Below are 26573 nucleotides of genomic sequence, written 5' to 3'. Positions count from 1 at the left end.
CCCCCGAACCCTTTGGTTCGCCTTAGGGGGAGGTGGGTCTGTCACAGTTGGTATCAGAGCCAGGTTCGCGTGGTCTCTGCGCGGAGTGAGCCTGGACTAAGTGGTGAATAGGTATGAAGGATTAAGTGCTCGTTCGAGCCTAAGCTCTGAATTGTGAATGTTATAGGCCTTAACTTTTCTTGTGGTATCTGAGGATCATAGATCGGTACGTCTGGTGAGAATTTTGATTGTAGATGGTTTACTCTTGGGACTGGCCAGCCCGAGAGGTGAATTGTCTTATTTCGGATTCTTGTGCCTGAGTACTCCAGAGTTGAGGCGGTGTTATGTAGGTGAGAGTTGCATTTTGGGAACATGAATAGGCTTTGTTCGACTGGAATGAGTACAAGAGGTTAATGGATATTTCATTTGTATAATAGGTGATGTGAGAGACCGGACGGGGTTATTTTAGCAAGGTTTGGGACGATATATCCCTTTTCTTTTGATTCGCTCGTATATTGTTACTACATGCCGTCGGTTGTATAATTGTGTATATGAATAATTGCCTGATTTGATACGTATTTGTATGTTTGATCATTTGTTTCCTTGATATGTGGAGTGTTATGTGCATATATGTTTATTTGTGTAATTGGTGGCCTCAATTTTAGATGCTTTAGTCAATTTCCTATTGCTATGTTTATTTACTAAAGTATCTTTGGGGGGGGAAGAAAAGAAAAGAGAGGAAAAACAAAAATATGTATATATATATAATATCTAGCACATGGAAAGAAAACGGAGTCACGGACGTGGTCGTGGCCGTGGAACTAAGCGAGGCCAAGAACCAAGAGAAGAAAAGGGAAACAATAGCTGGACAAGGACCGAGAATGCCACTTGTACTTAGGAATGTAATTGACCCATTGTATTGCCCGATAGGCTAGCATCTGAGTTCCAGCAACTCCGTACGATGACACATTGGGTTGATACGTATCAAGAAATCGCGGTTCTCCGAGACGAAATAGAGGTTCAAAGGAGGCTAACCGAGTACTAGGAAGGGCGATGGAAGCAAGAGTATTCGGAGAAACTTGAGCTCTTACACCAAAACATGGAGCTAAAGAGGAAATACGAAGAGATTTCCAAGGAGACAGTAGCAATGGCACAAAGCAATACTTTTATGGGGATTCCTGAGGAAGCTCAAAAGACAGGAATTGCAAGGCCACAACTGAAGATCTTCCATGCAAAGAAAAAGGGTAAAGTTGGAAGGCCATTTGCTAAGAGGGGCCGTGGAGCGAGTGGTGTGACAAATTGTAGTTATTGTAGAAAATCCAATCATATTGAAGTAGATTGTTGGATAAAGGGGGAGGATATGTCTGTGTTATGGGAGCGCCGAGCATCTGATTGCTAATTGCCCGGGTTTAGTGCCCGAAAAGAAGGGAACCCAGCAGCCAACCAAGACCGACCCTGGACCGTCAAGTGGAGAAGGGACTGGAATGAAGAACCTCGTTTCTTCTGACTCTGAAGACGGAGAAGGTACAGGCCATTGGTTACTTTAAATTTTAAAGGAAAAATTTCGAGGGCGAAATTTCCTTAAGGGGGAGAGAGTGTGAGAACCCGTAATTTTTCCATTTTCTAGGTTTTATTATATTTCTAGGTTTTCTTATCTTCAATGGTTTGTTTTCTGCACTTTCTGTATCCGGAAAATTTTCTAGATAATTTTTATGAGTAAATATAGTTTTTAGATGATTTTTCTAATATCGAATAGATTTTGAGAAATTAAGAGCGTATACCGGACGTGGGACCCACAAGTGCGAAAAGTTCGGAAAAATTCGGCCAACTAGGTTAAGTTTTGGATACTGGAATTAAATTATCGGGTGTTATGAGATATTTAGAGGTTGCCAAGTGGATAGGTGTGAGAGAGACAAAAGTTAGGCAAACCATTAATGCCAGTGACATGTGTCACTTAGAGATTAAATTCTACTTTTGACTTACTATTCATGCTTTTACCATTTTACCAAAATAACTCAAAAATTTGACCCAAAAATCCCCACAAATATCAAGCTCATAGCCGGCCCTCATTAGAGAGAAAAGAAAAGAAAAGAAAAGCTCTTCCAAAATTGGATCCAAACTTGCTCAATCTTCCACTCCTACCGTTTAATTTTGGTTTTGCTCCACAAAACTCCTCCACTTGGTGATTTTAAAGTGATTGGTGAAGTTGCTTGGAAAGTTAAGGTGACCAATAGCTCTCTCTCTCTTGTTTCTAAGGTAAGTTGTGAAGAACCACCCTCCTCCTTTAATTGATGCTTAAATCATGCTTAGTGGTTGTATGAGATGCAAATTTATGGGTTATTTCTTGATTTGTGGTTGAAATGATGAAGTTTTATTATTTTTGGGGATTTTTCTGTTTTAATATAAGCATGATTGTGTGGCTATCTATGATGATTGAAAATGGTCTATATTGACTCTAGGAGGTGGAAAAAGTGATTAATTGCAACCAATTTCTGTTTTGGAAGAAAATTGAAAAACCTAGGGTTCTTAAGGGAGCATTCTGTACGAATTTTTAGGTCCTAGATAGAGGCCGAATTGGCCTTAGCTCAAAACATGAAAGTTGTAGGGAATGACATTTTAGAGGTGCCTACAAAATTTCAGGTCAATCGGAGTAGTGTAGAATGAGATAAGTCGAAATTACTATTGCTGTTCTGGTTTTACCCGAAATTGAGAACTGCGCCTGTAATTGGTTGTTTTGGCTGGAATTGCTTCCGCATTGGTTGTTGAGGCCTTCTGATGAAATTTATACCTATTTCTTAGCTTTCAGCTGGTTTTGGAATTTCTAGATTTGGACTTGGAGAGCCTGAGTTATGATGTTTCCGCTAGAATGCGTTTTGGTGAATCTGTTTTACGTTTTGATGTAGAATCTTGCATTTTTGACCTGTTTACACTCAAAACTAGGTTGAGTGACCTTCTGTGATGTTGTAGCCCTGTCTTTTAGCTTCGAAATGGTGGGTCTTGTACCCTCATCAAATAATCGTAGTGAAATTGGTGCCATTACCGCAAAATGAGGTCAAAAACTGTTTTTTCAGGGCTAAAACTAATTCCATTTCCGGATTTTTCTGGTTTCCTCTAATGCTTATATATGCTTATGGAACCCTATTGTGATCGTGTTGGCATCGGTTTATGACTTGTAATCGAGTCTTCTTGTGCTTATTGGAATATTCTAGGGCTTGACTTTTATTTCCGGTCATTTTCCTAGCTAACTTTTGTACCTGGATAACCTTGAGCCTATTGAACGGCTGTGGTGATGAATGTATATTGAGTATGACTTTGGGAGTTGATTGAGGAAAATAATGAAACCGTGATGGCTGGAAAAGTAAGAAATGTAGGGGAGGTGCTGTCCAATTTTTCTAGGCCGATTGGTTCCTTTAAGTTTGAATTGGCTTGTGATAGAAATGAAGGGCTTTTGGGTTGTTGAACCTAGGTCTTCATGTTACCTTTTTGTTCCCAAAAATCATGTTTTGTACCCTTGCATTAGTAATTATTTGGCGAGGCATACGACTAGTAGTCGAGCCTCACATGTGCATTTTGTTTACTCGATTCTGGATGTGAAACCTTCAATTGGTTTACTTTGATTATTTTAGGGTTTCTTGGCGATTAAAGCCAATCCGAAGTGAAAACTTTTGAGGTATCTGTACTTGAACCGGTGAGTGTTCCACTACCTGCTATCCGTTATGTGAAATATCTGAATATCTGAATACTTGATTTATGACTATTGAAGCCAAATACTGTTTTGATAAAATGGAGGCGAGTGTGTACTTTATCACACTCGTTCTCTGGTCTGTTCATATGCCAATTTTGAACGCGTATCTGAATCTGCTATCTGTATCTGTATCTGTATATGTTATCTGTATCTAGATCTGTATCTGTTCTAACGTCGTTTGGAAGCTTGTGTCCAACGACCTTTCCGTGACCTATGAGTTCAAATCCTGTGGCTAAGTTATTCGAGTCGAGCCGGCAAGGGCCTGGACGATTAGATAACGAACAACGGTAGTCTGTTTTGGGATCTTTGGGTATTCAGACCCTTGATTCCGGGTATACTCGAGTATTACCATTTCCGTTTCTGTTGAGGTGAGCGGGCCCGGTAAAGGGGTGTTTGGTGGACGGAATTTGGTGTAAAGTGGGGTCGACGGACGTGTTGGTTCTATATACGTTGACGGAGAGTCAACCGGCTTGGATCAAGTACTGCGCTGGAAAGCTGGCTCCTGAGAGCCACCTGTATCCTTCTGATTTGAATCATTGGTTCCTTTACTTTACGTCTGGCATGTGTACCTGATTTGTTAAATGTGAAATGCCATGATTTTACTGCTATATGTTTGGTACCTCATTGAGCGCAAGCTCACCCCTTTCTGTTCCTTTTTGTTTTCCTTACAGGAAAATAAATACTTTTGGACTGGATTTGACAATTGGCTGCCAAATTGAGCTAGTTGAACATATCTTTTGTATCGCTCATGTATTGAAACCCTAAATGTACTTTTGGGACCGTTCCCTTTTTACTTGGCAAACCAGACATGTATCCACTGTTGAATACTTTTGTATGCCACTTTGGCTTGTAAATGCCAAGTTCAAGATGTGAATGTTTGCTTGATATTTGGTTGGGTTCTGACGGGTCGGTTACTATTCATAGCCGACTTCGATTTTTATTTTTTTTTTATTTTGACATTTTGATTTGTTTACCGCGTTGGTAAGTTCCGGAATATATTAGCTCGCTCAATCCCGAACCGTTAGTCCTGGCGAGAGCTGGGCAGGCGGTCCCCCGAACCCTTTGGTTCGCCTTAGGGGGAGGTGGGTCTGTCACAGTTGGTATCAGAGCCAGGTTCGCGTGGTCTCTGCGCGGAGTGAGCCTGGACTAAGTGGTGAATAGGTATGAAGGATTAAGTGCTCGTTCGAGCCTAAGCTCTGAATTGTGAATGTTATAGGCCTTAACTTTTCTTGTGGTATCTGAGGATCATAGATCGGTACGTCTGGTGAGAATTTTGATTGTAGATGGTTTACTCTTGGGACTGGCCAGCCCGAGAGGTGAATTGTCTTATTTCGGATTCTTGTGCCTGAGTACTCCAGAGTTGAGGCGGTGTTATGTAGGTGAGAGTTGCATTTTGGGAACATGAATAGGCTTTGTTCGACTGGAATGAGTACAAGAGGTTAATGGATATTTCATTTGTATAATAGGTGATGTGAGAGACCGGACGGGGTTATTTTAGCAAGGTTTGGGACGATATATCCCTTTTCTTTTGATTCGCTCGTATATTGTTACTACATGCCGTCGGTTGTATAATTGTGTATATGAATAATTGCCTGATTTGATACGTATTTGTATGTTTGATCATTTGTTTCCTTGATATGTGGAGTGTTATGTGCATATATGTTTATTTGTGTAATTGGTGGCCTCAATTTTAGATGCTTTAGTCAATTTCCTATTGCTATGTTTATTTACTAAAGTATCTTTGGGGGGGGAAGAAAAGAAAAGAGAGGAAAAACAAAAATATGTATATATATATAATATCTAGCACATGGAAAGAAAACGGAGTCACGGACGTGGTCGTGGCCGTGGAACTAAGCGAGGCCAAGAACCAAGAGAAGAAAAGGGAAACAATAGCTGGACAAGGACCGAGAATGCCACTTGTACTTAGGAATGTAATTGACCCATTGTATTGCCCGATAGGCTAGCATCTGAGTTCCAGCAACTCCGTACGATGACACATTGGGTTGATACGTATCAAGAAATCGCGGTTCTCCGAGACGAAATAGAGGTTCAAAGGAGGCTAACCGAGTACTAGGAAGGGCGATGGAAGCAAGAGTATTCGGAGAAACTTGAGCTCTTACACCAAAACATGGAGCTAAAGAGGAAATACGAAGAGATTTCCAAGGAGACAGTAGCAATGGCACAAAGCAATACTTTTATGGGGATTCCTGAGGAAGCTCAAAAGACAGGAATTGCAAGGCCACAACTGAAGATCTTCCATGCAAAGAAAAAGGGTAAAGTTGGAAGGCCATTTGCTAAGAGGGGCCGTGGAGCGAGTGGTGTGACAAATTGTAGTTATTGTAGAAAATCCAATCATATTGAAGTAGATTGTTGGATAAAGGGGGAGGATATGTCTGTGTTATGGGAGCGCCGAGCATCTGATTGCTAATTGCCCGGGTTTAGTGCCCGAAAAGAAGGGAACCCAGCAGCCAACCAAGACCGACCCTGGACCGTCAAGTGGAGAAGGGACTGGAATGAAGAACCTCGTTTCTTCTGACTCTGAAGACGGAGAAGGTACAGGCCATTGGTTACTTTAAATTTTAAAGGAAAAATTTCGAGGGCGAAATTTCCTTAAGGGGGAGAGAGTGTGAGAACCCGTAATTTTTCCATTTTCTAGGTTTTATTATATTTCTAGGTTTTCTTATCTTCAATGGTTTGTTTTCTGCACTTTCTGTATCCGGAAAATTTTCTAGATAATTTTTATGAGTAAATATAGTTTTTAGATGATTTTTCTAATATCGAATAGATTTTGAGAAATTAAGAGCGTATACCGGACGTGGGACCCACAAGTGCGAAAAGTTCGGAAAAATTCGGCCAACTAGGTTAAGTTTTGGATACTGGAATTAAATTATCGGGTGTTATGAGATATTTAGAGGTTGCCAAGTGGATAGGTGTGAGAGAGACAAAAGTTAGGCAAACCATTAATGCCAGTGACATGTGTCACTTAGAGATTAAATTCTACTTTTGACTTACTATTCATGCTTTTACCATTTTACCAAAATAACTCAAAAATTTGACCCAAAAATCCCCACAAATATCAAGCTCATAGCCGGCCCTCATTAGAGAGAAAAGAAAAGAAAAGAAAAGCTCTTCCAAAATTGGATCCAAACTTGCTCAATCTTCCACTCCTACCGTTTAATTTTGGTTTTGCTCCACAAAACTCCTCCACTTGGTGATTTTAAAGTGATTGGTGAAGTTGCTTGGAAAGTTAAGGTGACCAATAGCTCTCTCTCTCTTGTTTCTAAGGTAAGTTGTGAAGAACCACCCTCCTCCTTTAATTGATGCTTAAATCATGCTTAGTGGTTGTATGAGATGCAAATTTATGGGTTATTTCTTGATTTGTGGTTGAAATGATGAAGTTTTATTATTTTTGGGGATTTTTCTGTTTTAATATAAGCATGATTGTGTGGCTATCTATGATGATTGAAAATGGTCTATATTGACTCTAGGAGGTGGAAAAAGTGATTAATTGCAACCAATTTCTGTTTTGGAAGAAAATTGAAAAACCTAGGGTTCTTAAGGGAGCATTCTGTACGAATTTTTAGGTCCTAGATAGAGGCCGAATTGGCCTTAGCTCAAAACATGAAAGTTGTAGGGAATGACATTTTAGAGGTGCCTACAAAATTTCAGGTCAATCGGAGTAGTGTAGAATGAGATAAGTCGAAATTACTATTGCTGTTCTGGTTTTACCCGAAATTGAGAACTGCGCCTGTAATTGGTTGTTTTGGCTGGAATTGCTTCCGCATTGGTTGTTGAGGCCTTCTGATGAAATTTATACCTATTTCTTAGCTTTCAGCTGGTTTTGGAATTTCTAGATTTGGACTTGGAGAGCCTGAGTTATGATGTTTCCGCTAGAATGCGTTTTGGTGAATCTGTTTTACGTTTTGATGTAGAATCTTGCATTTTTGACCTGTTTACACTCAAAACTAGGTTGAGTGACCTTCTGTGATGTTGTAGCCCTGTCTTTTAGCTTCGAAATGGTGGGTCTTGTACCCTCATCAAATAATCGTAGTGAAATTGGTGCCATTACCGCAAAATGAGGTCAAAAACTGTTTTTTCAGGGCTAAAACTAATTCCATTTCCGGATTTTTCTGGTTTCCTCTAATGCTTATATATGCTTATGGAACCCTATTGTGATCGTGTTGGCATCGGTTTATGACTTGTAATCGAGTCTTCTTGTGCTTATTGGAATATTCTAGGGCTTGACTTTTATTTCCGGTCATTTTCCTAGCTAACTTTTGTACCTGGATAACCTTGAGCCTATTGAACGGCTGTGGTGATGAATGTATATTGAGTATGACTTTGGGAGTTGATTGAGGAAAATAATGAAACCGTGATGGCTGGAAAAGTAAGAAATGTAGGGGAGGTGCTGTCCAATTTTTCTAGGCCGATTGGTTCCTTTAAGTTTGAATTGGCTTGTGATAGAAATGAAGGGCTTTTGGGTTGTTGAACCTAGGTCTTCATGTTACCTTTTTGTTCCCAAAAATCATGTTTTGTACCCTTGCATTAGTAATTATTTGGCGAGGCATACGACTAGTAGTCGAGCCTCACATGTGCATTTTGTTTACTCGATTCTGGATGTGAAACCTTCAATTGGTTTACTTTGATTATTTTAGGGTTTCTTGGCGATTAAAGCCAATCCGAAGTGAAAACTTTTGAGGTATCTGTACTTGAACCGGTGAGTGTTCCACTACCTGCTATCCGTTATGTGAAATATCTGAATATCTGAATACTTGATTTATGACTATTGAAGCCAAATACTGTTTTGATAAAATGGAGGCGAGTGTGTACTTTATCACACTCGTTCTCTGGTCTGTTCATATGCCAATTTTGAACGCGTATCTGAATCTGCTATCTGTATCTGTATCTGTATATGTTATCTGTATCTAGATCTGTATCTGTTCTAACGTCGTTTGGAAGCTTGTGTCCAACGACCTTTCCGTGACCTATGAGTTCAAATCCTGTGGCTAAGTTATTCGAGTCGAGCCGGCAAGGGCCTGGACGATTAGATAACGAACAACGGTAGTCTGTTTTGGGATCTTTGGGTATTCAGACCCTTGATTCCGGGTATACTCGAGTATTACCATTTCCGTTTCTGTTGAGGTGAGCGGGCCCGGTAAAGGGGTGTTTGGTGGACGGAATTTGGTGTAAAGTGGGGTCGACGGACGTGTTGGTTCTATATACGTTGACGGAGAGTCAACCGGCTTGGATCAAGTACTGCGCTGGAAAGCTGGCTCCTGAGAGCCACCTGTATCCTTCTGATTTGAATCATTGGTTCCTTTACTTTACGTCTGGCATGTGTACCTGATTTGTTAAATGTGAAATGCCATGATTTTACTGCTATATGTTTGGTACCTCATTGAGCGCAAGCTCACCCCTTTCTGTTCCTTTTTGTTTTCCTTACAGGAAAATAAATACTTTTGGACTGGATTTGACAATTGGCTGCCAAATTGAGCTAGTTGAACATATCTTTTGTATCGCTCATGTATTGAAACCCTAAATGTACTTTTGGGACCGTTCCCTTTTTACTTGGCAAACCAGACATGTATCCACTGTTGAATACTTTTGTATGCCACTTTGGCTTGTAAATGCCAAGTTCAAGATGTGAATGTTTGCTTGATATTTGGTTGGGTTCTGACGGGTCGGTTACTATTCATAGCCGACTTCGATTTTTATTTTTTTTTTATTTTGACATTTTGATTTGTTTACCGCGTTGGTAAGTTCCGGAATATATTAGCTCGCTCAATCCCGAACCGTTAGTCCTGGCGAGAGCTGGGCAGGCGGTCCCCCGAACCCTTTGGTTCGCCTTAGGGGGAGGTGGGTCTGTCACAGTTGGTATCAGAGCCAGGTTCGCGTGGTCTCTGCGCGGAGTGAGCCTGGACTAAGTGGTGAATAGGTATGAAGGATTAAGTGCTCGTTCGAGCCTAAGCTCTGAATTGTGAATGTTATAGGCCTTAACTTTTCTTGTGGTATCTGAGGATCATAGATCGGTACGTCTGGTGAGAATTTTGATTGTAGATGGTTTACTCTTGGGACTGGCCAGCCCGAGAGGTGAATTGTCTTATTTCGGATTCTTGTGCCTGAGTACTCCAGAGTTGAGGCGGTGTTATGTAGGTGAGAGTTGCATTTTGGGAACATGAATAGGCTTTGTTCGACTGGAATGAGTACAAGAGGTTAATGGATATTTCATTTGTATAATAGGTGATGTGAGAGACCGGACGGGGTTATTTTAGCAAGGTTTGGGACGATATATCCCTTTTCTTTTGATTCGCTCGTATATTGTTACTACATGCCGTCGGTTGTATAATTGTGTATATGAATAATTGCCTGATTTGATACGTATTTGTATGTTTGATCATTTGTTTCCTTGATATGTGGAGTGTTATGTGCATATATGTTTATTTGTGTAATTGGTGGCCTCAATTTTAGATGCTTTAGTCAATTTCCTATTGCTATGTTTATTTACTAAAGTATCTTTGGGGGGGGAAGAAAAGAAAAGAGAGGAAAAACAAAAATATGTATATATATATAATATCTAGCACATGGAAAGAAAACGGAGTCACGGACGTGGTCGTGGCCGTGGAACTAAGCGAGGCCAAGAACCAAGAGAAGAAAAGGGAAACAATAGCTGGACAAGGACCGAGAATGCCACTTGTACTTAGGAATGTAATTGACCCATTGTATTGCCCGATAGGCTAGCATCTGAGTTCCAGCAACTCCGTACGATGACACATTGGGTTGATACGTATCAAGAAATCGCGGTTCTCCGAGACGAAATAGAGGTTCAAAGGAGGCTAACCGAGTACTAGGAAGGGCGATGGAAGCAAGAGTATTCGGAGAAACTTGAGCTCTTACACCAAAACATGGAGCTAAAGAGGAAATACGAAGAGATTTCCAAGGAGACAGTAGCAATGGCACAAAGCAATACTTTTATGGGGATTCCTGAGGAAGCTCAAAAGACAGGAATTGCAAGGCCACAACTGAAGATCTTCCATGCAAAGAAAAAGGGTAAAGTTGGAAGGCCATTTGCTAAGAGGGGCCGTGGAGCGAGTGGTGTGACAAATTGTAGTTATTGTAGAAAATCCAATCATATTGAAGTAGATTGTTGGATAAAGGGGGAGGATATGTCTGTGTTATGGGAGCGCCGAGCATCTGATTGCTAATTGCCCGGGTTTAGTGCCCGAAAAGAAGGGAACCCAGCAGCCAACCAAGACCGACCCTGGACCGTCAAGTGGAGAAGGGACTGGAATGAAGAACCTCGTTTCTTCTGACTCTGAAGACGGAGAAGGTACAGGCCATTGGTTACTTTAAATTTTAAAGGAAAAATTTCGAGGGCGAAATTTCCTTAAGGGGGAGAGAGTGTGAGAACCCGTAATTTTTCCATTTTCTAGGTTTTATTATATTTCTAGGTTTTCTTATCTTCAATGGTTTGTTTTCTGCACTTTCTGTATCCGGAAAATTTTCTAGATAATTTTTATGAGTAAATATAGTTTTTAGATGATTTTTCTAATATCGAATAGATTTTGAGAAATTAAGAGCGTATACCGGACGTGGGACCCACAAGTGCGAAAAGTTCGGAAAAATTCGGCCAACTAGGTTAAGTTTTGGATACTGGAATTAAATTATCGGGTGTTATGAGATATTTAGAGGTTGCCAAGTGGATAGGTGTGAGAGAGACAAAAGTTAGGCAAACCATTAATGCCAGTGACATGTGTCACTTAGAGATTAAATTCTACTTTTGACTTACTATTCATGCTTTTACCATTTTACCAAAATAACTCAAAAATTTGACCCAAAAATCCCCACAAATATCAAGCTCATAGCCGGCCCTCATTAGAGAGAAAAGAAAAGAAAAGAAAAGCTCTTCCAAAATTGGATCCAAACTTGCTCAATCTTCCACTCCTACCGTTTAATTTTGGTTTTGCTCCACAAAACTCCTCCACTTGGTGATTTTAAAGTGATTGGTGAAGTTGCTTGGAAAGTTAAGGTGACCAATAGCTCTCTCTCTCTTGTTTCTAAGGTAAGTTGTGAAGAACCACCCTCCTCCTTTAATTGATGCTTAAATCATGCTTAGTGGTTGTATGAGATGCAAATTTATGGGTTATTTCTTGATTTGTGGTTGAAATGATGAAGTTTTATTATTTTTGGGGATTTTTCTGTTTTAATATAAGCATGATTGTGTGGCTATCTATGATGATTGAAAATGGTCTATATTGACTCTAGGAGGTGGAAAAAGTGATTAATTGCAACCAATTTCTGTTTTGGAAGAAAATTGAAAAACCTAGGGTTCTTAAGGGAGCATTCTGTACGAATTTTTAGGTCCTAGATAGAGGCCGAATTGGCCTTAGCTCAAAACATGAAAGTTGTAGGGAATGACATTTTAGAGGTGCCTACAAAATTTCAGGTCAATCGGAGTAGTGTAGAATGAGATAAGTCGAAATTACTATTGCTGTTCTGGTTTTACCCGAAATTGAGAACTGCGCCTGTAATTGGTTGTTTTGGCTGGAATTGCTTCCGCATTGGTTGTTGAGGCCTTCTGATGAAATTTATACCTATTTCTTAGCTTTCAGCTGGTTTTGGAATTTCTAGATTTGGACTTGGAGAGCCTGAGTTATGATGTTTCCGCTAGAATGCGTTTTGGTGAATCTGTTTTACGTTTTGATGTAGAATCTTGCATTTTTGACCTGTTTACACTCAAAACTAGGTTGAGTGACCTTCTGTGATGTTGTAGCCCTGTCTTTTAGCTTCGAAATGGTGGGTCTTGTACCCTCATCAAATAATCGTAGTGAAATTGGTGCCATTACCGCAAAATGAGGTCAAAAACTGTTTTTTCAGGGCTAAAACTAATTCCATTTCCGGATTTTTCTGGTTTCCTCTAATGCTTATATATGCTTATGGAACCCTATTGTGATCGTGTTGGCATCGGTTTATGACTTGTAATCGAGTCTTCTTGTGCTTATTGGAATATTCTAGGGCTTGACTTTTATTTCCGGTCATTTTCCTAGCTAACTTTTGTACCTGGATAACCTTGAGCCTATTGAACGGCTGTGGTGATGAATGTATATTGAGTATGACTTTGGGAGTTGATTGAGGAAAATAATGAAACCGTGATGGCTGGAAAAGTAAGAAATGTAGGGGAGGTGCTGTCCAATTTTTCTAGGCCGATTGGTTCCTTTAAGTTTGAATTGGCTTGTGATAGAAATGAAGGGCTTTTGGGTTGTTGAACCTAGGTCTTCATGTTACCTTTTTGTTCCCAAAAATCATGTTTTGTACCCTTGCATTAGTAATTATTTGGCGAGGCATACGACTAGTAGTCGAGCCTCACATGTGCATTTTGTTTACTCGATTCTGGATGTGAAACCTTCAATTGGTTTACTTTGATTATTTTAGGGTTTCTTGGCGATTAAAGCCAATCCGAAGTGAAAACTTTTGAGGTATCTGTACTTGAACCGGTGAGTGTTCCACTACCTGCTATCCGTTATGTGAAATATCTGAATATCTGAATACTTGATTTATGACTATTGAAGCCAAATACTGTTTTGATAAAATGGAGGCGAGTGTGTACTTTATCACACTCGTTCTCTGGTCTGTTCATATGCCAATTTTGAACGCGTATCTGAATCTGCTATCTGTATCTGTATCTGTATATGTTATCTGTATCTAGATCTGTATCTGTTCTAACGTCGTTTGGAAGCTTGTGTCCAACGACCTTTCCGTGACCTATGAGTTCAAATCCTGTGGCTAAGTTATTCGAGTCGAGCCGGCAAGGGCCTGGACGATTAGATAACGAACAACGGTAGTCTGTTTTGGGATCTTTGGGTATTCAGACCCTTGATTCCGGGTATACTCGAGTATTACCATTTCCGTTTCTGTTGAGGTGAGCGGGCCCGGTAAAGGGGTGTTTGGTGGACGGAATTTGGTGTAAAGTGGGGTCGACGGACGTGTTGGTTCTATATACGTTGACGGAGAGTCAACCGGCTTGGATCAAGTACTGCGCTGGAAAGCTGGCTCCTGAGAGCCACCTGTATCCTTCTGATTTGAATCATTGGTTCCTTTACTTTACGTCTGGCATGTGTACCTGATTTGTTAAATGTGAAATGCCATGATTTTACTGCTATATGTTTGGTACCTCATTGAGCGCAAGCTCACCCCTTTCTGTTCCTTTTTGTTTTCCTTACAGGAAAATAAATACTTTTGGACTGGATTTGACAATTGGCTGCCAAATTGAGCTAGTTGAACATATCTTTTGTATCGCTCATGTATTGAAACCCTAAATGTACTTTTGGGACCGTTCCCTTTTTACTTGGCAAACCAGACATGTATCCACTGTTGAATACTTTTGTATGCCACTTTGGCTTGTAAATGCCAAGTTCAAGATGTGAATGTTTGCTTGATATTTGGTTGGGTTCTGACGGGTCGGTTACTATTCATAGCCGACTTCGATTTTTATTTTTTTTTTATTTTGACATTTTGATTTGTTTACCGCGTTGGTAAGTTCCGGAATATATTAGCTCGCTCAATCCCGAACCGTTAGTCCTGGCGAGAGCTGGGCAGGCGGTCCCCCGAACCCTTTGGTTCGCCTTAGGGGGAGGTGGGTCTGTCACAGTTGGTATCAGAGCCAGGTTCGCGTGGTCTCTGCGCGGAGTGAGCCTGGACTAAGTGGTGAATAGGTATGAAGGATTAAGTGCTCGTTCGAGCCTAAGCTCTGAATTGTGAATGTTATAGGCCTTAACTTTTCTTGTGGTATCTGAGGATCATAGATCGGTACGTCTGGTGAGAATTTTGATTGTAGATGGTTTACTCTTGGGACTGGCCAGCCCGAGAGGTGAATTGTCTTATTTCGGATTCTTGTGCCTGAGTACTCCAGAGTTGAGGCGGTGTTATGTAGGTGAGAGTTGCATTTTGGGAACATGAATAGGCTTTGTTCGACTGGAATGAGTACAAGAGGTTAATGGATATTTCATTTGTATAATAGGTGATGTGAGAGACCGGACGGGGTTATTTTAGCAAGGTTTGGGACGATATATCCCTTTTCTTTTGATTCGCTCGTATATTGTTACTACATGCCGTCGGTTGTATAATTGTGTATATGAATAATTGCCTGATTTGATACGTATTTGTATGTTTGATCATTTGTTTCCTTGATATGTGGAGTGTTATGTGCATATATGTTTATTTGTGTAATTGGTGGCCTCAATTTTAGATGCTTTAGTCAATTTCCTATTGCTATGTTTATTTACTAAAGTATCTTTGGGGGGGGAAGAAAAGAAAAGAGAGGAAAAACAAAAATATGTATATATATATAATATCTAGCACATGGAAAGAAAACGGAGTCACGGACGTGGTCGTGGCCGTGGAACTAAGCGAGGCCAAGAACCAAGAGAAGAAAAGGGAAACAATAGCTGGACAAGGACCGAGAATGCCACTTGTACTTAGGAATGTAATTGACCCATTGTATTGCCCGATAGGCTAGCATCTGAGTTCCAGCAACTCCGTACGATGACACATTGGGTTGATACGTATCAAGAAATCGCGGTTCTCCGAGACGAAATAGAGGTTCAAAGGAGGCTAACCGAGTACTAGGAAGGGCGATGGAAGCAAGAGTATTCGGAGAAACTTGAGCTCTTACACCAAAACATGGAGCTAAAGAGGAAATACGAAGAGATTTCCAAGGAGACAGTAGCAATGGCACAAAGCAATACTTTTATGGGGATTCCTGAGGAAGCTCAAAAGACAGGAATTGCAAGGCCACAACTGAAGATCTTCCATGCAAAGAAAAAGGGTAAAGTTGGAAGGCCATTTGCTAAGAGGGGCCGTGGAGCGAGTGGTGTGACAAATTGTAGTTATTGTAGAAAATCCAATCATATTGAAGTAGATTGTTGGATAAAGGGGGAGGATATGTCTGTGTTATGGGAGCGCCGAGCATCTGATTGCTAATTGCCCGGGTTTAGTGCCCGAAAAGAAGGGAACCCAGCAGCCAACCAAGACCGACCCTGGACCGTCAAGTGGAGAAGGGACTGGAATGAAGAACCTCGTTTCTTCTGACTCTGAAGACGGAGAAGGTACAGGCCATTGGTTACTTTAAATTTTAAAGGAAAAATTTCGAGGGCGAAATTTCCTTAAGGGGGAGAGAGTGTGAGAACCCGTAATTTTTCCATTTTCTAGGTTTTATTATATTTCTAGGTTTTCTTATCTTCAATGGTTTGTTTTCTGCACTTTCTGTATCCGGAAAATTTTCTAGATAATTTTTATGAGTAAATATAGTTTTTAGATGATTTTTCTAATATCGAATAGATTTTGAGAAATTAAGAGCGTATACCGGACGTGGGACCCACAAGTGCGAAAAGTTCGGAAAAATTCGGCCAACTAGGTTAAGTTTTGGATACTGGAATTAAATTATCGGGTGTTATGAGATATTTAGAGGTTGCCAAGTGGATAGGTGTGAGAGAGACAAAAGTTAGGCAAACCATTAATGCCAGTGACATGTGTCACTTAGAGATTAAATTCTACTTTTGACTTACTATTCATGCTTTTACCATTTTACCAAAATAACTCAAAAATTTGACCCAAAAATCCCCACAAATATCAAGCTCATAGCCGGCCCTCATTAGAGAGAAAAGAAAAGAAAAGAAAAGCTCTTCCAAAATTGGATCCAAACTTGCTCAATCTTCCACTCCTACCGTTTAATTTTGGTTTTGCTCCACAAAACTCCTCCACTTGGTGATTTTAAAGTGATTGGTGAAGTTGCTTGGAAAGTTAAGGTGACCAATAGCTCTCTCTCTCTTGTTTCTAAGGTAAGTTGTGAAGAACCACCCTCCTCCTTTAATTGATGCTTAAATCATGCTTAGTGGTTGTATGAGATGCAAATTTATGGGTTATTTCTTGATTTGTGGTTGAAATGATGAAGTTTTATTATTTTTGGGGATTTTTCTGTTTTAATATAAGCATGATTGTGTGGCTATCTATGATGATTGAAAATGGTCTATATTGACTCTAGGAGGTGGAAAAAGTGATTAATTGCAACCAATTTCTGTTTTGGAAGAAAATTGAAAAACCTAGGGTTCTTAAGGGAGCATTCTGTACGAATTTTTAGGTCCTAGATAGAGGCCGAATTGGCCTTAGCTCAAAACATGAAAGTTGTAGGGAATGACATTTTAGAGGTGCCTACAAAATTTCAGGTCAATCGGAGTAGTGTAGAATGAGATAAGTCGAAATTACTATTGCTGTTCTGGTTTTACCCGAAATTGAGAACTGCGCCTGTAATTGGTTGTTTTGGCTGGAATTGCTTCCGCATTGGTTGTTGAGGCCTTCTGATGAAATTTATACCTATTTCTTAGCTTTCAGCTGGTTTTGGAATTTCTAGATTTGGACTTGGAGAGCCTGAGTTATGATGTTTCCGCTAGAATGCGTTTTGGTGAATCTGTTTTACGTTTTGATGTAGAATCTTGCATTTTTGACCTGTTTACACTCAAAACTAGGTTGAGTGACCTTCTGTGATGTTGTAGCCCTGTCTTTTAGCTTCGAAATGGTGGGTCTTGTACCCTCATCAAATAATCGTAGTGAAATTGGTGCCATTACCGCAAAATGAGGTCAAAAACTGTTTTTTCAGGGCTAAAACTAATTCCATTTCCGGATTTTTCTGGTTTCCTCTAATGCTTATATATGCTTATGGAACCCTATTGTGATCGTGTTGGCATCGGTTTATGACTTGTAATCGAGTCTTCTTGTGCTTATTGGAATATTCTAGGGCTTGACTTTTATTTCCGGTCATTTTCCTAGCTAACTTTTGTACCTGGATAACCTTGAGCCTATTGAACGGCTGTGGTGATGAATGTATATTGAGTATGACTTTGGGAGTTGATTGAGGAAAATAATGAAACCGTGATGGCTGGAAAAGTAAGAAATGTAGGGGAGGTGCTGTCCAATTTTTCTAGGCCGATTGGTTCCTTTAAGTTTGAATTGGCTTGTGATAGAAATGAAGGGCTTTTGGGTTGTTGAACCTAGGTCTTCATGTTACCTTTTTGTTCCCAAAAATCATGTTTTGTACCCTTGCATTAGTAATTATTTGGCGAGGCATACGACTAGTAGTCGAGCCTCACATGTGCATTTTGTTTACTCGATTCTGGATGTGAAACCTTCAATTGGTTTACTTTGATTATTTTAGGGTTTCTTGGCGATTAAAGCCAATCCGAAGTGAAAACTTTTGAGGTATCTGTACTTGAACCGGTGAGTGTTCCACTACCTGCTATCCGTTATGTGAAATATCTGAATATCTGAATACTTGATTTATGACTATTGAAGCCAAATACTGTTTTGATAAAATGGAGGCGAGTGTGTACTTTATCACACTCGTTCTCTGGTCTGTTCATATGCCAATTTTGAACGCGTATCTGAATCTGCTATCTGTATCTGTATCTGTATATGTTATCTGTATCTAGATCTGTATCTGTTCTAACGTCGTTTGGAAGCTTGTGTCCAACGACCTTTCCGTGACCTATGAGTTCAAATCCTGTGGCTAAGTTATTCGAGTCGAGCCGGCAAGGGCCTGGACGATTAGATAACGAACAACGGTAGTCTGTTTTGGGATCTTTGGGTATTCAGACCCTTGATTCCGGGTATACTCGAGTATTACCATTTCCGTTTCTGTTGAGGTGAGCGGGCCCGGTAAAGGGGTGTTTGGTGGACGGAATTTGGTGTAAAGTGGGGTCGACGGACGTGTTGGTTCTATATACGTTGACGGAGAGTCAACCGGCTTGGATCAAGTACTGCGCTGGAAAGCTGGCTCCTGAGAGCCACCTGTATCCTTCTGATTTGAATCATTGGTTCCTTTACTTTACGTCTGGCATGTGTACCTGATTTGTTAAATGTGAAATGCCATGATTTTACTGCTATATGTTTGGTACCTCATTGAGCGCAAGCTCACCCCTTTCTGTTCCTTTTTGTTTTCCTTACAGGAAAATAAATACTTTTGGACTGGATTTGACAATTGGCTGCCAAATTGAGCTAGTTGAACATATCTTTTGTATCGCTCATGTATTGAAACCCTAAATGTACTTTTGGGACCGTTCCCTTTTTACTTGGCAAACCAGACATGTATCCACTGTTGAATACTTTTGTATGCCACTTTGGCTTGTAAATGCCAAGTTCAAGATGTGAATGTTTGCTTGATATTTGGTTGGGTTCTGACGGGTCGGTTACTATTCATAGCCGACTTCGATTTTTATTTTTTTTTTATTTTGACATTTTGATTTGTTTACCGCGTTGGTAAGTTCCGGAATATATTAGCTCGCTCAATCCCGAACCGTTAGTCCTGGCGAGAGCTGGGCAGGCGGTCCCCCGAACCCTTTGGTTCGCCTTAGGGGGAGGTGGGTCTGTCACAGTTGGTATCAGAGCCAGGTTCGCGTGGTCTCTGCGCGGAGTGAGCCTGGACTAAGTGGTGAATAGGTATGAAGGATTAAGTGCTCGTTCGAGCCTAAGCTCTGAATTGTGAATGTTATAGGCCTTAACTTTTCTTGTGGTATCTGAGGATCATAGATCGGTACGTCTGGTGAGAATTTTGATTGTAGATGGTTTACTCTTGGGACTGGCCAGCCCGAGAGGTGAATTGTCTTATTTCGGATTCTTGTGCCTGAGTACTCCAGAGTTGAGGCGGTGTTATGTAGGTGAGAGTTGCATTTTGGGAACATGAATAGGCTTTGTTCGACTGGAATGAGTACAAGAGGTTAATGGATATTTCATTTGTATAATAGGTGATGTGAGAGACCGGACGGGGTTATTTTAGCAAGGTTTGGGACGATATATCCCTTTTCTTTTGATTCGCTCGTATATTGTTACTACATGCCGTCGGTTGTATAATTGTGTATATGAATAATTGCCTGATTTGATACGTATTTGTATGTTTGATCATTTGTTTCCTTGATATGTGGAGTGTTATGTGCATATATGTTTATTTGTGTAATTGGTGGCCTCAATTTTAGATGCTTTAGTCAATTTCCTATTGCTATGTTTATTTACTAAAGTATCTTTGGGGGGGGAAGAAAAGAAAAGAGAGGAAAAACAAAAATATGTATATATATATAATATCTAGCACATGGAAAGAAAACGGAGTCACGGACGTGGTCGTGGCCGTGGAACTAAGCGAGGCCAAGAACCAAGAGAAGAAAAGGGAAACAATAGCTGGACAAGGACCGAGAATGCCACTTGTACTTAGGAATGTAATTGACCCATTGTATTGCCCGATAGGCTAGCATCTGAGTTCCAGCAACTCCGTACGATGACACATTGGGTTGATACGTATCAAGAAATCGCGGTTCTCCGAGACGAAATAGAGGTTCAAAGGAGGCTAACCGAGTACTAGGAAGGGCGATGGAAGCAAGAGTATTCGGAGAAACTTGAGCTCTTACACCAAAACATGGAGCTAAAGAGGAAATACGAAGAGATTTCCAAGGAGACAGTAGCAATGGCACAAAGCAATACTTTTATGGGGATTCCTGAGGAAGCTCAAAAGACAGGAATTGCAAGGCCACAACTGAAGATCTTCCATGCAAAGAAAAAGGGTAAAGTTGGAAGGCCATTTGCTAAGAGGGGCCGTGGAGCGAGTGGTGTGACAAATTGTAGTTATTGTAGAAAATCCAATCATATTGAAGTAGATTGTTGGATAAAGGGGGAGGATATGTCTGTGTTATGGGAGCGCCGAGCATCTGATTGCTAATTGCCCGGGTTTAGTGCCCGAAAAGAAGGGAACCCAGCAGCCAACCAAGACCGACCCTGGACCGTCAAGTGGAGAAGGGACTGGAATGAAGAACCTCGTTTCTTCTGACTCTGAAGACGGAGAAGGTACAGGCCATTGGTTACTTTAAATTTTAAAGGAAAAATTTCGAGGGCGAAATTTCCTTAAGGGGGAGAGAGTGTGAGAACCCGTAATTTTTCCATTTTCTAGGTTTTATTATATTTCTAGGTTTTCTTATCTTCAATGGTTTGTTTTCTGCACTTTCTGTATCCGGAAAATTTTCTAGATAATTTTTATGAGTAAATATAGTTTTTAGATGATTTTTCTAATATCGAATAGATTTTGAGAAATTAAGAGCGTATACCGGACGTGGGACCCACAAGTGCGAAAAGTTCGGAAAAATTCGGCCAACTAGGTTAAGTTTTGGATACTGGAATTAAATTATCGGGTGTTATGAGATATTTAGAGGTTGCCAAGTGGATAGGTGTGAGAGAGACAAAAGTTAGGCAAACCATTAATGCCAGTGACATGTGTCACTTAGAGATTAAATTCTACTTTTGACTTACTATTCATGCTTTTACCATTTTACCAAAATAACTCAAAAATTTGACCCAAAAATCCCCACAAATATCAAGCTCATAGCCGGCCCTCATTAGAGAGAAAAGAAAAGAAAAGAAAAGCTCTTCCAAAATTGGATCCAAACTTGCTCAATCTTCCACTCCTACCGTTTAATTTTGGTTTTGCTCCACAAAACTCCTCCACTTGGTGATTTTAAAGTGATTGGTGAAGTTGCTTGGAAAGTTAAGGTGACCAATAGCTCTCTCTCTCTTGTTTCTAAGGTAAGTTGTGAAGAACCACCCTCCTCCTTTAATTGATGCTTAAATCATGCTTAGTGGTTGTATGAGATGCAAATTTATGGGTTATTTCTTGATTTGTGGTTGAAATGATGAAGTTTTATTATTTTTGGGGATTTTTCTGTTTTAATATAAGCATGATTGTGTGGCTATCTATGATGATTGAAAATGGTCTATATTGACTCTAGGAGGTGGAAAAAGTGATTAATTGCAACCAATTTCTGTTTTGGAAGAAAATTGAAAAACCTAGGGTTCTTAAGGGAGCATTCTGTACGAATTTTTAGGTCCTAGATAGAGGCCGAATTGGCCTTAGCTCAAAACATGAAAGTTGTAGGGAATGACATTTTAGAGGTGCCTACAAAATTTCAGGTCAATCGGAGTAGTGTAGAATGAGATAAGTCGAAATTACTATTGCTGTTCTGGTTTTACCCGAAATTGAGAACTGCGCCTGTAATTGGTTGTTTTGGCTGGAATTGCTTCCGCATTGGTTGTTGAGGCCTTCTGATGAAATTTATACCTATTTCTTAGCTTTCAGCTGGTTTTGGAATTTCTAGATTTGGACTTGGAGAGCCTGAGTTATGATGTTTCCGCTAGAATGCGTTTTGGTGAATCTGTTTTACGTTTTGATGTAGAATCTTGCATTTTTGACCTGTTTACACTCAAAACTAGGTTGAGTGACCTTCTGTGATGTTGTAGCCCTGTCTTTTAGCTTCGAAATGGTGGGTCTTGTACCCTCATCAAATAATCGTAGTGAAATTGGTGCCATTACCGCAAAATGAGGTCAAAAACTGTTTTTTCAGGGCTAAAACTAATTCCATTTCCGGATTTTTCTGGTTTCCTCTAATGCTTATATATGCTTATGGAACCCTATTGTGATCGTGTTGGCATCGGTTTATGACTTGTAATCGAGTCTTCTTGTGCTTATTGGAATATTCTAGGGCTTGACTTTTATTTCCGGTCATTTTCCTAGCTAACTTTTGTACCTGGATAACCTTGAGCCTATTGAACGGCTGTGGTGATGAATGTATATTGAGTATGACTTTGGGAGTTGATTGAGGAAAATAATGAAACCGTGATGGCTGGAAAAGTAAGAAATGTAGGGGAGGTGCTGTCCAATTTTTCTAGGCCGATTGGTTCCTTTAAGTTTGAATTGGCTTGTGATAGAAATGAAGGGCTTTTGGGTTGTTGAACCTAGGTCTTCATGTTACCTTTTTGTTCCCAAAAATCATGTTTTGTACCCTTGCATTAGTAATTATTTGGCGAGGCATACGACTAGTAGTCGAGCCTCACATGTGCATTTTGTTTACTCGATTCTGGATGTGAAACCTTCAATTGGTTTACTTTGATTATTTTAGGGTTTCTTGGCGATTAAAGCCAATCCGAAGTGAAAACTTTTGAGGTATCTGTACTTGAACCGGTGAGTGTTCCACTACCTGCTATCCGTTATGTGAAATATCTGAATATCTGAATACTTGATTTATGACTATTGAAGCCAAATACTGTTTTGATAAAATGGAGGCGAGTGTGTACTTTATCACACTCGTTCTCTGGTCTGTTCATATGCCAATTTTGAACGCGTATCTGAATCTGCTATCTGTATCTGTATCTGTATATGTTATCTGTATCTAGATCTGTATCTGTTCTAACGTCGTTTGGAAGCTTGTGTCCAACGACCTTTCCGTGACCTATGAGTTCAAATCCTGTGGCTAAGTTATTCGAGTCGAGCCGGCAAGGGCCTGGACGATTAGATAACGAACAACGGTAGTCTGTTTTGGGATCTTTGGGTATTCAGACCCTTGATTCCGGGTATACTCGAGTATTACCATTTCCGTTTCTGTTGAGGTGAGCGGGCCCGGTAAAGGGGTGTTTGGTGGACGGAATTTGGTGTAAAGTGGGGTCGACGGACGTGTTGGTTCTATATACGTTGACGGAGAGTCAACCGGCTTGGATCAAGTACTGCGCTGGAAAGCTGGCTCCTGAGAGCCACCTGTATCCTTCTGATTTGAATCATTGGTTCCTTTACTTTACGTCTGGCATGTGTACCTGATTTGTTAAATGTGAAATGCCATGATTTTACTGCTATATGTTTGGTACCTCATTGAGCGCAAGCTCACCCCTTTCTGTTCCTTTTTGTTTTCCTTACAGGAAAATAAATACTTTTGGACTGGATTTGACAATTGGCTGCCAAATTGAGCTAGTTGAACATATCTTTTGTATCGCTCATGTATTGAAACCCTAAATGTACTTTTGGGACCGTTCCCTTTTTACTTGGCAAACCAGACATGTATCCACTGTTGAATACTTTTGTATGCCACTTTGGCTTGTAAATGCCAAGTTCAAGATGTGAATGTTTGCTTGATATTTGGTTGGGTTCTGACGGGTCGGTTACTATTCATAGCCGACTTCGATTTTTATTTTTTTTTTATTTTGACATTTTGATTTGTTTACCGCGTTGGTAAGTTCCGGAATATATTAGCTCGCTCAATCCCGAACCGTTAGTCCTGGCGAGAGCTGGGCAGGCGGTCCCCCGAACCCTTTGGTTCGCCTTAGGGGGAGGTGGGTCTGTCACAGTTGGTATCAGAGCCAGGTTCGCGTGGTCTCTGCGCGGAGTGAGCCTGGACTAAGTGGTGAATAGGTATGAAGGATTAAGTGCTCGTTCGAGCCTAAGCTCTGAATTGTGAATGTTATAGGCCTTAACTTTTCTTGTGGTATCTGAGGATCATAGATCGGTACGTCTGGTGAGAATTTTGATTGTAGATGGTTTACTCTTGGGACTGGCCAGCCCGAGAGGTGAATTGTCTTATTTCGGATTCTTGTGCCTGAGTACTCCAGAGTTGAGGCGGTGTTATGTAGGTGAGAGTTGCATTTTGGGAACATGAATAGGCTTTGTTCGACTGGAATGAGTACAAGAGGTTAATGGATATTTCATTTGTATAATAGGTGATGTGAGAGACCGGACGGGGTTATTTTAGCAAGGTTTGGGACGATATATCCCTTTTCTTTTGATTCGCTCGTATATTGTTACTACATGCCGTCGGTTGTATAATTGTGTATATGAATAATTGCCTGATTTGATACGTATTTGTATGTTTGATCATTTGTTTCCTTGATATGTGGAGTGTTATGTGCATATATGTTTATTTGTGTAATTGGTGGCCTCAATTTTAGATGCTTTAGTCAATTTCCTATTGCTATGTTTATTTACTAAAGTATCTTTGGGGGGGGAAGAAAAGAAAAGAGAGGAAAAACAAAAATATGTATATATATATAATATCTAGCACATGGAAAGAAAACGGAGTCACGGACGTGGTCGTGGCCGTGGAACTAAGCGAGGCCAAGAACCAAGAGAAGAAAAGGGAAACAATAGCTGGACAAGGACCGAGAATGCCACTTGTACTTAGGAATGTAATTGACCCATTGTATTGCCCGATAGGCTAGCATCTGAGTTCCAGCAACTCCGTACGATGACACATTGGGTTGATACGTATCAAGAAATCGCGGTTCTCCGAGACGAAATAGAGGTTCAAAGGAGGCTAACCGAGTACTAGGAAGGGCGATGGAAGCAAGAGTATTCGGAGAAACTTGAGCTCTTACACCAAAACATGGAGCTAAAGAGGAAATACGAAGAGATTTCCAAGGAGACAGTAGCAATGGCACAAAGCAATACTTTTATGGGGATTCCTGAGGAAGCTCAAAAGACAGGAATTGCAAGGCCACAACTGAAGATCTTCCATGCAAAGAAAAAGGGTAAAGTTGGAAGGCCATTTGCTAAGAGGGGCCGTGGAGCGAGTGGTGTGACAAATTGTAGTTATTGTAGAAAATCCAATCATATTGAAGTAGATTGTTGGATAAAGGGGGAGGATATGTCTGTGTTATGGGAGCGCCGAGCATCTGATTGCTAATTGCCCGGGTTTAGTGCCCGAAAAGAAGGGAACCCAGCAGCCAACCAAGACCGACCCTGGACCGTCAAGTGGAGAAGGGACTGGAATGAAGAACCTCGTTTCTTCTGACTCTGAAGACGGAGAAGGTACAGGCCATTGGTTACTTTAAATTTTAAAGGAAAAATTTCGAGGGCGAAATTTCCTTAAGGGGGAGAGAGTGTGAGAACCCGTAATTTTTCCATTTTCTAGGTTTTATTATATTTCTAGGTTTTCTTATCTTCAATGGTTTGTTTTCTGCACTTTCTGTATCCGGAAAATTTTCTAGATAATTTTTATGAGTAAATATAGTTTTTAGATGATTTTTCTAATATCGAATAGATTTTGAGAAATTAAGAGCGTATACCGGACGTGGGACCCACAAGTGCGAAAAGTTCGGAAAAATTCGGCCAACTAGGTTAAGTTTTGGATACTGGAATTAAATTATCGGGTGTTATGAGATATTTAGAGGTTGCCAAGTGGATAGGTGTGAGAGAGACAAAAGTTAGGCAAACCATTAATGCCAGTGACATGTGTCACTTAGAGATTAAATTCTACTTTTGACTTACTATTCATGCTTTTACCATTTTACCAAAATAACTCAAAAATTTGACCCAAAAATCCCCACAAATATCAAGCTCATAGCCGGCCCTCATTAGAGAGAAAAGAAAAGAAAAGAAAAGCTCTTCCAAAATTGGATCCAAACTTGCTCAATCTTCCACTCCTACCGTTTAATTTTGGTTTTGCTCCACAAAACTCCTCCACTTGGTGATTTTAAAGTGATTGGTGAAGTTGCTTGGAAAGTTAAGGTGACCAATAGCTCTCTCTCTCTTGTTTCTAAGGTAAGTTGTGAAGAACCACCCTCCTCCTTTAATTGATGCTTAAATCATGCTTAGTGGTTGTATGAGATGCAAATTTATGGGTTATTTCTTGATTTGTGGTTGAAATGATGAAGTTTTATTATTTTTGGGGATTTTTCTGTTTTAATATAAGCATGATTGTGTGGCTATCTATGATGATTGAAAATGGTCTATATTGACTCTAGGAGGTGGAAAAAGTGATTAATTGCAACCAATTTCTGTTTTGGAAGAAAATTGAAAAACCTAGGGTTCTTAAGGGAGCATTCTGTACGAATTTTTAGGTCCTAGATAGAGGCCGAATTGGCCTTAGCTCAAAACATGAAAGTTGTAGGGAATGACATTTTAGAGGTGCCTACAAAATTTCAGGTCAATCGGAGTAGTGTAGAATGAGATAAGTCGAAATTACTATTGCTGTTCTGGTTTTACCCGAAATTGAGAACTGCGCCTGTA

The sequence above is a fragment of the Coffea arabica genome, chromosome 7e, assembly GCF_036785885.1.
Source record: "Coffea arabica cultivar ET-39 chromosome 7e, Coffea Arabica ET-39 HiFi, whole genome shotgun sequence".
Lineage (NCBI taxonomy): Eukaryota > Viridiplantae > Streptophyta > Magnoliopsida > Gentianales > Rubiaceae > Coffea > Coffea arabica.
Note: the sequence above shows the minus strand (reverse complement) of the source record.